The sequence below is a fragment of the Lithobates pipiens genome, unplaced genomic scaffold (genome assembly GCF_037356315.1).
Source record: "Lithobates pipiens isolate NorthernLeopardFrog02 unplaced genomic scaffold, aLitPip1_a1.2 Scaffold_8, whole genome shotgun sequence".
In the NCBI taxonomy this organism is placed as follows: domain Eukaryota; kingdom Metazoa; phylum Chordata; class Amphibia; order Anura; family Ranidae; genus Lithobates; species Lithobates pipiens.
In genome coordinates, this window is record NW_027507903.1 from 158,863,364 (window position 1) to 158,877,169 (window position 13,806).

The following is a 13,806-nucleotide window of genomic DNA, read 5'->3' on the forward strand; positions in this document are numbered from 1 at the left end:
ATGGAATAACACGCTACAAACTTGTTTAATCAGCTTTAGTTTTATTTTGTGGGTAAGTAACAGCTTGGTTTGGATTGGCTGGGTTAACAAGTACTGCAGTCCTCAAGATGGAAATAATTTCTGTGCAGACAGACGATCACCACATGGGTTGAGTGTATAATAAATGCAAATAGTAAAGGATGGCGGTATCATTGGGTTACCCCATCAAATCCTAAAGCGCACCATTAACCACTAGAGGTAGGTATAACCCAGGAGGACTTCTATTTATCATAAACATTATAAAACAGAGGTTTAGAATAATAAATCAAACAGAAAAAGCATACATGTAAGAAAATGTGAATATTTAAAAATATAGATTGTTACACAATAGCAGACATAACTGTAGGCAGCTCAAGAGATAATTTCAGTGACCTAAATTGGGGGTATTCAGTAAACACTAGCTTTGATAAAACTGAAAAGATTACAGTATTCCAGGATAAACCTAACAAATCTTAAAAATGCTCCACACCCAGTGGCGGCCCATGCATTGTAGATGCAAGGGCGCTGCCCCCCCTCAACAGAGGCTCTAATACGCTTCAAAATAGTGTGGGTTAGGGGTGCAGTGAACTGTGTCCAGAGCCCACCCATGTGTGATGCAACAGTGAATGAATATTCGCCGTTGCAACACTGATCCTCCTCCCAGCCAATTGGAAAGTGGGTATGAAACACGCTTTCCGATTGGCCAAAACATCAGGCAGATCCTATTGGATGCCTAGTCCTGGAAGGAGCAGAGAGGAGATGCACCGCGAAAGCTACTCCAGGAGAGGACACCGGAGCAACTTTCCCCAAGCCAGCCGCGTTTAAGGACAGGGGCGACCATGCTGGAAGATGAACAAGATATTGCGCTGGATGATGGCCGCATCAGCTCTGCACTCCATAAAGACCACCACTGCTCTCACCGACCGCATCCAGGGTAAGAACTGACCGGCAGACAGAGGGTGGGGGTTTGCTTGGGGTGTTAGTCCCAGACCACGGGGGGGGGGGGGGGGGGGGGGGTTGGGGCAGTTGTGCTGGTTCCGCTCCACCGGTGGCCCGGCGGTTGTTTGCCCCCCAAAAAAAAACACCAGCCACCACCTTCCATCCCCCTCTTATCACTTATTCTGACTAATCTGTGTAAGAAAAATGTATATACTTTCCTTCTTTCTGACCAATCTGGTCCAGTCCAGCTCCCCTGTGCCAGCCAAGGGCAACTGCAGAGAAGAGGAGGAAGTGCCAACAATGGATGGGCCATACTAAGCCTATGGGTGAAATCACAGCTCCCAGGCATTGCCAGCCATAATCGAGTGCTCTCTCCTCTCCCCTGCGACCAACGCCAACTAACACAGGGCAGATCATGTCCTTATCTTAAAAAGAAAACCAATGCGGTTTCCTCAACTAAGAACAAGTAAGCTGCAATATATTACATTTCAATCTGGTCCCTGCCATTCTTGAACAGCTCTTTGGTCTTGGTCTTGGTGGAGAGATTGGAATCTGATTGATTGATTGCTTCTGTGGGCAGGTGTCTTTTATACAGGTTACAAGTTGAGATTAGAAGCACTCCCTGTAAGAGAGATAATCTCAGCTCAATACCTATATAAAAGACAACTGGGAGCCAGAAATCTTCCTGATCGGTAGGGGATCAAATACTTTTGTCGCTCTTTAAAATGCAAATCAGTTTATAACTTTTTTGAAATGCGTATTTCTGGAATTTGTGTTGTTATTCAGTCTCACGCTGTTAAAATAAACCTACCATTAAAATTATAGACTGATCATTTCTTTGTCAGTGGCAAACGTACAAAACCAACAGGGGTTCAAATACTTTTTACCCCTCACTGTATAAACTTAAAATACCAATACTTTCAGTGTATGCATAGGAAAAGGATTCAGCCAGTCATTTTGATTCACTTATCTCTACACCCCAACCACACATAGCTCCCAACTTTGTGAAATATTAAAAAGGGACCCTGCCACAGCCCTGGTTAAATGTAGGGGAAGGAGATTTTGCAATACAAAGATGCTGGTTGTTAAAGAGGAAGTAAACCCTGATGGGTTTACTTCCTCTTTTTTTCCCTGCAAAGGTAAAGCATAATGGACTCCTATGCATCGCATAGTAGCTCATTATGTGTCACTTACCTGACACAGGAGCCAGCGAAGTCGCCGCTGATCCCTGTAGTCCGCCGCATCCATCTTGCTGGTGGCGTCTCGCAGCTCCGACCAATGACAGCGGCGAAGCCGCGATGACGTCACTCCCGCGCATGCGCACGGGAGTCGACAAATTAGGCAAATCCATTCTTGGACTTGCCGCATTTAGTGCGCCTGCGCGCCGCTGTCTACGGCGCATGCGCCGTAGACAGCGGTGCCCATTTTCGGGCAAATATCTCCTAAACCATATAGGTTTAGGAGATATTGCTTGGACCTACAGGTAAGCCTTAATCTAGGCTTACCTGTAGGTCAAAGTGGTTTGAAGGGGTTTACTTCCTCTTTAAGGAGGCGGAAACCCGCTGGTGTCCTAACAACCAATGACTCATCCCTGCTGTTAGCTGGGGATTCCTGGCCAACAGCCAGGTGCCGACTCTGTAACAACCAATGTCTCATCCTTGCTGTCAGCCAGGATATCCCCAGATGACAGCAGGGATGAGTCAAGGGTTGTTAGGATGTTGTTCTGTGTTTTTTTGCTGCAATAACATGACAAATAAATAAAAAACAAATTTGTTTTGGTGCATTTCAATTGAAGTCTATGGGGATAAACCTGCAGCTGCATCGCACCAAAGTAGCACAGGACCCTTTTGGAAAAAACACACCATGCTGTGCTGCATTAATATGAACAGGCCCGAAGGAAAATAATGGGGTTTCTATTGTCAAGTTGCATCCGAAATCGCACTTTTGTAAACCAGGCCTAAACCAGACAAGTGCTTTTTTTAAATGTACTTATCCATTCTATTGGCTTTCCAAAAGAACAAATGCAGAAAAATAGAGGCTGAATAAAATATTTACTGTGGAGTAAGACTTTTGGTAATAAAAAAAATAAGTTTTGTATAGAGATGAGACTGCAGAAACGACAGAGGGATTTGGTTTCAAGTGAGGGACAGTCCCTCCAAATGAGGGACAGTTTGGATCTATGTCCACAGTGCACCGCCAGATACCCCTATTTCTTGGTTTAGCTTTACAGCTGCCTAATCATGAATTTATATTTTAAATTACAGGGAAGAATTATCTGTCTATGTTATTTCATTTATGAGTCTAAGTTCTTCTTATCAGGAGATGATTTATTCCAGAATAATGAATGTCTTTCCAAAATACGACTGTGTTTAAATGTACCTGTAAACTGCTTAGTCTTCTGGTAACAAACAAGATATAATTCTGGGGACATACCATCTGCTAAGTCTTGCATATGCGTATGAGAAGTTTCCATCATGTAACATAATTAATCACCAATGAGGTGTTTTTTGCTACTTGAAAAATGTATAAAAACTGTGTTTGTTAGATGGATAATGAAACATCTAAGGGCAATCGTGATAGTCTTTAATAATCTCAGTCTCATGACTTCAATAAAATGTTGATTTTTTTTGGCTAGGTTTGGCCTGTCCAACATTGACCTTAATTTACCAGTCTAATCTTTTCCTAACAAAATCATCCCACCCATCGGACAATGGATAAGAATCAACGGCCTCACCTACAAACCAAGAAGTATATTTATCATACATGCATATTCTGAATTAAAAATCTTCTCATCTAATACTTGTGCACATGATATCCATTAAAAGAAAATGACTGTCAGTGTTGTGCATGCTAAACAGAATCTGTAGTAGGATAGACAAATAACCTTGGCTTGTAATGATTCAACATTAGAAAATCCCAGTACTTTGTCAAAAGCTCAGCAAGCCTAGAAAGCTGACAAAACATTATACCATAGCATTTGGCTAATTTGATACTGACCTGGACACAATAAATAAAGAAAAAATCAATGGTTATTTTAACATAAGATAAAAAGCTTTTGCCACGAATCTCTTACTGTAAGGTTGCCAACTCCAGGGAATTACAACCCAGTATCCTCTTGTCTAAAGCTATTAAAGATGCCTGACAGTGCAATAAAACATGGCACATGTTCAAAAGTGCACATGCTGATTTCAGAGAAAAAGGCATACTAGATCCTGGCAGTATTTTTCTTTTATTCAACCATGATCATTTTCTTTGTCTTGGTGACTAACCAATGAGGTTACCAATGAAATTCATAAAATTCAATAACCAATGAATGAGGTTTTCTATATGTTAAGCTGTGGCTTATTGAAAAAAAAAACTGGTTTAAATGTATATTAGAGTAAAAGAAAATTTAGCATTTTTCTCATGTCTACAAGCAAATACATTTTTTTCCCTAACTTTCTTTATGGTCACATATGTTGTATTTATGAAAAAAGATTATATCTGATTTGGCTGATTAACATTAATGCCCACAACAATGCCCACACTGGTAACGTTTTTCTATTCACTAATGCAGTTATAATTGGGCATAAAGTAAATATTATGGAGTGACTTACCAAACCTATTTTACTCTTTTACCATTAAAGGAGAATTAGAATTTCTCCTACACAAGATACTTTACTACGGGGTGGTGTCAAAAAGTGTTGAGACTAGTTTTGTAACACGCCAACAGATGGCAGCACAAGCCTGCATGCACGCCTTCATAGTGTGCCAAAATACATTGCCCTGTGAACATTGGGCGCTGTGCAACTGGTGTTATTCTGAATATGTGCATTACCACATCTGCTATTTCAACAAGGAGAGCAAGTTAGAACAAAGAGCAAACGTCAAATTCTACGTGAAGCTGGGCAAATCTGCCAAAGAGACGTTTGACATGATTTGGCAAGTTTTGCGGCAATGCTGCAATGAGTGGTTTGAAGTGTTTTGGGTGGCACGAGTTATTGTTCTCCGACGATCATTATGCACAAGTCGCCGAATGGTTTTGACGCTTTCAGGGGTTGAGCTCGCTGAAGGTCTTTGTGATCTCTCTGCTCCTTCCAGTGATGTTCTTCTGCTCTTGAAGCGCGCGTGCCACTAAAAACACCTCAAATGACTTATTGCAGCATCACTGTAAACTTGCCAAATCATGTCAAATGGGGCAGATTTGCCCAGTTTCACACAGAATTCCCCATTTGCTCTTTAGTCTAACTTGCTGTCCATGATGAAATAGCAGACATGGTAAGGCATATGGTCAGAATAGCAGCAGTTGCACATCTCCCGATGTAAACAGAACAATGTCTTTTTGCACACTGACTTATGAAGGTCGGTGCTCCCTGTGAATGTGCCTGCAGCCTTGTGCTGTCATCTGTTGGTGCGTTACAAAACTAGTCTCAAAACTTTTTGATACCACCTTGTATATGTTGCTTAGAACATTTAAGTATTTTTTTACCATCCTTCATCACATGTTTCAAATGTTACACACAGATCAATATACAGATGATCAAAATCTGTTGCTGGTGGAAGAAAGAGAACTTCATGATCAGAGGGGTTTTTATGCTGGTAAAACCTAAAGAATGAACAATAGAGCCCCAGCACTCCACTGGATTTGTCTGATCCTGAAAATAAAAACCTCCCATGGAGGGGGTTAAGTGAAGAAAAATATGAAAGTCGGTATACTGCAAAATGCTGAAAATTTACTTTTGAATTCTTAAAAAGTCTCAGAAAATATTGTATAAGATAAAATAGAAAAGCGTGTTAACAGTATCAGCACCAGAGGGGTGGGTCTAAGTGGCTTACAGAGATGCTCATGTCCCTATAACATTTTGTTTGGTGTTTATGTCTGCTCAGTGAGGTGCTTATAGAGATTACAACCTCAGAACAGTACAACAGTGTTCCACTTAGTTATGTGAAAGACTATACAGGTATCTTCATTGAAGCTTGTTTTTTTCTAAAGCTCCATTGATGAATGGAGAGGAAGACACTAGGAGACTCTCTCTACTACTGTTTATGTAGACTTTAGCTTCAACAAGGAGTAGCAGTAATATAAGTATAACTTACTGCATCCACGTTTTAATAGCTTTTGTTATATTGGTGTTGATTAACTAAAAGCACATGGACTGTTCACTTTGCAAGTGCAGTTGCAATCTACAAGGGAATTTTCCACAGAGCTTATTGAATGAGGTGAAGCGCTCCTAACTTCCATCTTTCAATTATGCACAAGCAAAAGTGCTGTTTTTATTTTTTATGTTCCTTGCACATGATTAGGTGTTCTTTGCAGGGTGAAGTTACACAACACTCACTAAGCTCTGGGTGCAACTTCATTTGCAAATTAAATGGTGTATTTGCCTTTATTAATCAACCCCATCATCTCTGAATACCAGCCTTCGCAGTTCAAAATGGACTAATACCTAAAGCTTAGTACACACTATTCATTGTTTTTTTCGTTCAACCCAGTGGGCTGAACAAAAAAAAAACCTGAAAAGCTTAGGAGGTACTGTTCTACCAACTATGCAATGTTAGTGCAGTGATCTCCCCTGCTGAGCTATTGTGGTCTGAAAGGGGGACTGCCTTCCAACAAGAACACACTGGTCAGCACTCTCAGTCATTGGCTGAGAGCACTGATCTGATGCCGACCGGCAGACCCTTTTTGGTCATGCTCCTTCGACAGAAGCTGGTCGAATAGCCGGCTTATTTCCGACTGGCTGCCACACACACGGGCCGAATGTCGGCTGGCTTCTATTGAACCATTCTACGCCGCACAATATTTGGCCGGTGTATACGGCCCTTAAGATTATAAATCTTGGCCTAGTGTCCAATTACACAAATAAACCTTGGAATTGCTTCTGTAAAAAGCATACATTTCATGGATACCATAGGTCAGCCCTTCGTTAGGTAGCTCTGTCAAGTGATTAAAGCCAAGGCAGTGGTGACATGACAGGCCATAGATTGAATGAATTTCAGTACCTAAAGCCAGGTCCAGCGCTGTCCCACGTGACTGGAGGAATCTAAAAGTTCTGCCTTATGCAGGAAAGAAAAAGTTGTAAAATGTGGACCCCAGTTTCACAACTGCTGAGATCTAACTTTAGATATGCTTTAGGGCAGATGATGTGCTTTATGTAAATACCAAAATAACTGCAAATCTAAGCATTTAGCATTATAAAATGACAATAATTAAACATGGCAGTCAGAAATAACATCTCTAGTATGTCTTGGTATTTTGGTCCAATACTGTATCTTACTGAGAACTTAGCTTCCCGGATTTACTCATGGCAGTTCAGGATGCTGCTAATCAGTCTATTCAAAGTAGTGATTTATTTCCTGATTTTTCTTGTGTTTTGCTTTCATTGGCATTCTCTCATTAAAATGAATTATAGTAGCAGTAATCACTGTATCCTGTTGTATAAAGTCATGTTATTGCCATAAAACATTGCTTGAAAGTTTCCTCTGCTTTGTCAGATTCCTTGATTGCCTTTGACAGCCAGGCGTGACTTCCCCATGTCCTGGCACGACCTTTCAATCCAGCTTATTTCTACCTGTTTTAAAGGGATTTGTGTATAAAAGCAATCTACATGTCTGCCCACCATGCAGAAGGATTAACAAGCTAATTTATAAAAATGGGATCTTGTTTATCCAATAGGATTACACTGATGTCTAGCGGAGGCCAACATATACCTTGATTAAAACCGTTTTAAATCACTAGTTCTGTATGTAGCACCCTGATGTTTGGGCAGGGCTGCTAGTAAATTTAGTTACCAGGCAATAGTTGCCTTGGCCAATTGTTAGGAGGTCAATTGATTTCCCCCCAATTCTGGAATTGCTGCACTTCTCTCTTCTGTCACTAGCTGGCCGGGTAGCTGGTGGGATTGGATAAGACAAGGGCATAGCAGGGACGGATTATGAATGAATGGGGTGTCTCAGCCAAAGGGCAGGGATTTTCTTGGGTCCCTTGGCCTGCTGGGAGAGCCTATTTATTTGGATGGAGTCAGGGGATATGGGTTCTGTGCCACCTGGACGGCTGTCTGGGTGAACGTGTGTCGTGTCACCCCGGGGCTGCTAGGCTGTAAGCCTTAGGCTTATCCCAGGGACATTTGGCTACTAGGCTGTCTAAAGGCCTATCCAAAAGCAGGAGAGCAGCGTAGGATTGGGACTGCAGGCTTGTAGGCCAACCAGAAGTAACAGTTCCGCCGTCCAGGGAACCTGTTGCGGTCGGAGGTAGAGGGGACGTTGTCACCAATAAGGGACCATCCACCTTGCTACTGGGGACCACAGTGAGTGAGCTGAGGCCAGTACCAGAGCAGACTTCTCGCCAGCCGGGAACGATGAAGAAGTGGGAAAACTTCAACAAGGGCCAAGTAAGGGACCCAGCAGGACAGCAAAGGTGAAGCTTGTGGAGCATCATTGAGTGCCAAGCCAGGGACCTAATGGGTCAGCGGGGCTGAATCTTAAGGAGTATCTGTGAGTGCCAAGTCAGGGACACAGCAAGGAAGCGGGGGATAATGCCTGAGGAATATACTAAGTGCTAAAGTGAAAGAGCTCAGGGGATCCAATGACTAGTGGATCTGAAGTCTAGTGAGAGAGAGACTGGGAGTTCATTGAGTGAAGACCCACAGTGAGGGAGTGTGGGGTAAGAAGAGCTGTTCGTGTTGCAAATAGTTGAATACCATTACAGTTATTAACAGTTACAAGATTGTTGCCATTGGAGACAGCGGTCCTACCTATGCAGAAGTGGTGTTTCCAGCTCGAAGCCTTTGCCTGTATAGCTGTCCACCTATAGAAGTCTCAGTGTCTGATAATTATCTTTGCATCTACCTAAGAGTGTCGTGACCCCAACCCTCTCTCCCCCAGTTCTGTTCAAGAGACAATAAATCTCTTTGCATTTTAAAGATGTCTGGTGTCCACCATTTCATCTTGCATTACACTCACCATGTCTTGTAACCCACTCTACACAGAAGGATGTCAGCTGTCCTTGACTCTGGAGGTCACAATTATGCCTAAAGGGGCCCGGGACTTTGCTACATGTATACTTTCCTTTATTTGAGCTTTGCAATTGAATTGTACAGAATATTGGATCTCGCACCCATCTAAAGTATCCTACAGAGTGACACTAGATCCCACTGTACAGGGTAGAGCACAATAATTAAACTCTTTTTTTTTTTTATTATTAACTGTGGCTTTACACTACAAAATAAAAGGCTCGCCTTTGTTTAATAACATGGTACAAATAAAACTAAAATGTTATATCCAATCACTGACAACGGCGCATAAAATGAAGACTGATCTGTGCTTGATCTGCAGGTCCAAAGTTAGTAGGGATAGTATATTTTTTTCCTTGAAATTTAGGTTAGTGTTATATTGTGAGATACTGGCATGACAATAAAATAAGGTGAAATATTTGTCAAAGTTCAGAGTTCAGTGTTACAGTATCAATCAATGTCCTCACATGTTGAAGTGTCTGTTGGCAATAGAAACCAGAATGATACTTTACTTTTAAGTGATAATCCTGCTATCTTTAACTTTCAATGAGTCCATTAAATGATCAACTAGATCAGATTTGCTAGATTTGTTTATTTGCAATATTTTATAAGTTCAAAACAAAAATGCCCCCCCCCCACCCAATCCCATGATACCAACATACCAGCCATATGGTATTGTATTTCCACTGCAAGAGGTCCATCACCATGCAGGTCTCCTGCTTAGCTAATTACAGCTGGTTGCCCTTCAACATTGTATGGGTACTTCAAGAAAATACATTCCAAAAATTACCTTCTCCCCATCAATGTCCAAACCCATTGCTTCAAAAAAAAAAAAAAAATCTGCTGCAGGAGGTTGATGAAATGTATGGCCAACTTACTGATGCCTGTTGAATTGGTGCTTTTGGAGGGGTTTGCAATGATATAGCAGATATGCTCTTTCTTGTTATGGTTCATTTTTTTCCTATTAATTTTAGTTGAAATCACATTTGCTTTAAGCAATCATCCATAAGGATGCCTTAACTTTAAATAAAATGGGCCTCTTCTCCATTAAAAAAATAAATACATAAATATCTAGGTTTCAATTTAGAACAACAAAGCTCCCACACATTTTTACACTTGGGATGGATTAATTTATTTATTTATATATCTATTTATTCATTAATCAATTTATTTATGCTATTTATATAATAAATATAATCTTAAAAATGTAGGTACATGCACATCAGTCCCTGCTTTAAAGCTTACAATCTAAGGTCCCTATGTCACATGCATACACATACTAGGGTCAGTTTATACAGGAGCTGATTAATCTACCAGCACATCTTTGGATTGTGGGAGTAAATCCACACAAGAACAGGGAGAACATGAAAACTTAATGCAGATAAGTTCCAGACAAGAATAGGAACCAATGTCTCCAGTGCAGAAAGGCAGAAGTATTTACAACTAAGCCACTGTGCTGCCCACAGCAGATTTCAGAAACTTCCCCAATTTACATGCTGGCATTGTTAAATACAATTAATTCTTTAAGAAACCTTATGCTACCTAAAATAATATTTGGTAATGAATAAATGCATAAATCTGTTATGTACTGAGACCATAGGAACAGGAATGCGGGAATCTGAGAGTTACTAAAATTAATTTATATGAGGGTTATGCATTCTAGGTCAAGAAGACAGGAAAATTCCCAAAATGCAACCCTAAGTAGTTTTTTCAGTGAGCAGGAAAACCATAATGGAACAAAGAAGACAATAAATTAATTGGGTTTATTTTAATTTCTTAATAAATTGAGTGGGGGTAGGTGATTTTTTTATTTGGTGGCTGTGACTTTTTAATGTTGTGTAATGGTGAGACAGTAAGCACTACAATGGTTCATAAGGCACTGACGGCAACTCAAAGAGGGTGACCCTCAGGACCAGGCTGGTGTGACTTGGAGCATCCCTTCTTAGGCTCACCCCTTGAACCACCATTCCAATGCTGATGAACTAAAAGGAATGCTTTATTTAAAACTATTTTGAAATTGAAAATATAAAAACTAGAAGAATTGTTGTATCTGTGGTTTTGAACCTGATGAGCTGGATTGTGACAGTGGATGTGCAGTAAAGATACTTTTTTTATGCAACTGAAAAAAATAAAAACTAGTTATACTGAAGTAGGTATTGCTATATATCTTTTAGCTCAAAGGTCTCTACATCATAGAATATGAAATACAACTTAAAAACACACACTAATACATGTGCACTGATTATGGAACAGCATGGTAACAAGTAATTTGCAAAACTAACTAATGTCTTTCAAAAAGAAATTGCGACAGTGCAGTGTTTTATGACTTCGTCTCTTGCAGGTTAATTAACTGACTATGGCCTCATTTGTAATGGAATTACTAAGAACCCAAATTCTTTCTATGACTCTTTTATCTCCAGCCCCCCACTGCTGACCATTACTGCCTCAGAGCCCCCATAACAGTACATCCGGCTATTGGAAGAGAAAGCATATAACTCAACACATGTTATTCTTAATTTCACAACAGCAAAGCTTTCCTAAGAATTCCCAAACCTTTTCATTAAGAGCAAAAACTCCACAATACCAGATGTGGGGATAATAGATCTGTAAAAAAAACTCACATCGGTGAAGGTTTTTAGCTATATTTATAGTTCATTTATTCTGGTCTATAGCTTTTGGCTAAAGCAAATGTGTATCTCCGGTTTCTCAAGACACTGGGGACTGGGAGAGGCTGGATTTTGGCAAATTAACTGTTAAAATCTGATAAAGATACATTAGAAAACAACCAATGCTGATACTTTCAAAGTCATAGTAACATCTGTTCAGATTGTGGATAGATGCTAGTAAAACAATGGTAACTACATGTAAAGGTAAATATACATAAGAACTTTGTTATACTTACTGGTAAATAGAGTAGTTTAGGAAAATTCTTACATTGTTCCACTACAGCCTGCCTTGCAGGGCTACCTGCTTTACATTGGAGATAAGCTTTCCTCCCACCCATAGCTCATAGACATTTTAAGCTAAAACTAAATCCATTATTAAAGAATGCTTCATGTATCACCCATGCTAGAATGAAAATAACTCAAAATAATCCTTAACAAGGCTAAAGAACCCAGCTGCCACTGTATGTGCACCTGTATTTGCACTACAGTAATAAAAAAAACGAAACTATGACAACACTAGCTAAAATACAATACTTAATACAATACTTAATTACAAATATGTGACCAAAGTGCTTAGTGCAATTAATACAATAAATTATCCTATAATGCTACTGTGTGTAAACTTCAACATATATACATAAAAAAGTGCCACCATTTTCAATCATATATGCAATTGGTGCCAAAAAAGTGCATAAACAAATGTGCATGAAAAAGTCCACCCAAAGTGCTTGACAAACACAGCATGACAAACTTCTGTATTCCCCAAAATGTGCTGCTTTATTATGGGGTTCCCCCTAAAGAGTGCTCATTTACCAGAAGTAATTGAACTCTTAAGTAATAAGCAGGTCAATGCGCACTAAAAGTTTTCCAGGACCACTCTTCTACATACTCCACCACATTCAGTATGCCACTACCAGGAGAACTCCGAGCTGGATGATTCTGCCACCTCCTTCCAGATCTCAGACAGAGAGACACAGACCCAAAATATCCTTGCGCACCATTTTAAATAAAACGAATGTCCATAAAACATGTAATAATCCATTCACACATGTAGTGCCATCTGGTATGACATGCCTACTAGGTGGTAAGAAACCGCTGCTGCTCTGCAATGTTCTGAAGCCAGCGGGTATTTCAACTGCTGGTAGTGATGTCAGTGGAAGTAATGTCTTTAACAGGAAGTCTCAGGGCAGACTTTCTTTGGTCGCACTTTGTTGCATATTTGTATTTAAGGCAGTAGTAAACCGCCAGAATAATAAAAAACAATGGCCCTTCCTACAGGTTTAAGTCCCAATGTACTAGTATGCACCGCATACTTGCACATTATGACAGACTTACCTATACACAGAGCCCTCCAGCACACCACTGTCATGGCTGTCTGGCTGTCTTCAGCCGGTCTTCCTTCTGGTTTCGCAGGATCCAGCTGTATGAATGGCTAGGGCCACCATGACATCACTCCTGCACATGGTATGCCGTCCCTTCAGAGAGCATGTGTCGGTGAAGTTGTGTGAATATCTCCTAAACAGTGTATTTCCCTATTTTAGGTCTTTTATTATTAAATCCAGTATGGCAAGATGTGAATATTAATATATGTCTGGATAACACCTACTTTATAGATGTTACATTCTCCAATTCACGTAGCTTAACTAAGACCCAATCATGCATGAGCAATTTTTAGCTTGTTTCCCTACATCTGACTATGCTCAACAAGTAGAATCGCATTCTTTCTAAGTTTCTCTGTTCCCCTACACTCTACATACTATGCTCAAAAAAGTACATACGCTTTTTGAGTGTATTCAGGTGTTTTTTGGCCCAATAGACTTTAATGGGAGCCATACACACATTTTTGCACCTGAAGAACTCTTCTCCTTCTCTAGAACTGCTCTCCTCCCCTTGCCCAGCCCAGGAGACTTTTGCCTGAAACTTTTTACACGTGCAAAAACTCTTACACAACGCTTGTAAAATGCCTAAAAAGCACCTGGGAAGCAAGTGCTTCAAATCACCAGGAATACGGAGGGCAATGGCATCTGAAATTTGGTATAATATATTAGGAAACAATTAAACTTGTCCCTGAGGTTAATGTGTTGAAAGCAAAAGAATGGGCATCCCAGTTTGTTCCTTATGGGGCTGTGTAGCTGCAGACCAATCATGCTGACCCATGTCCACAGCCAAAAGAGTCTACAATGGGCACGTAA

At 40.4% G+C, this 13,806-nt stretch overlaps 1 protein-coding gene across 6 annotated transcripts in view; it reads right to left on the bottom strand.

Moving 5' to 3' along the window:
* Window positions 1-13,806, bottom strand: part of FRMD4A (FERM domain containing 4A) — a 583,773-nt gene that overhangs the window by 187,469 nt on the left and 382,498 nt on the right. The window lies entirely within an intron of this gene.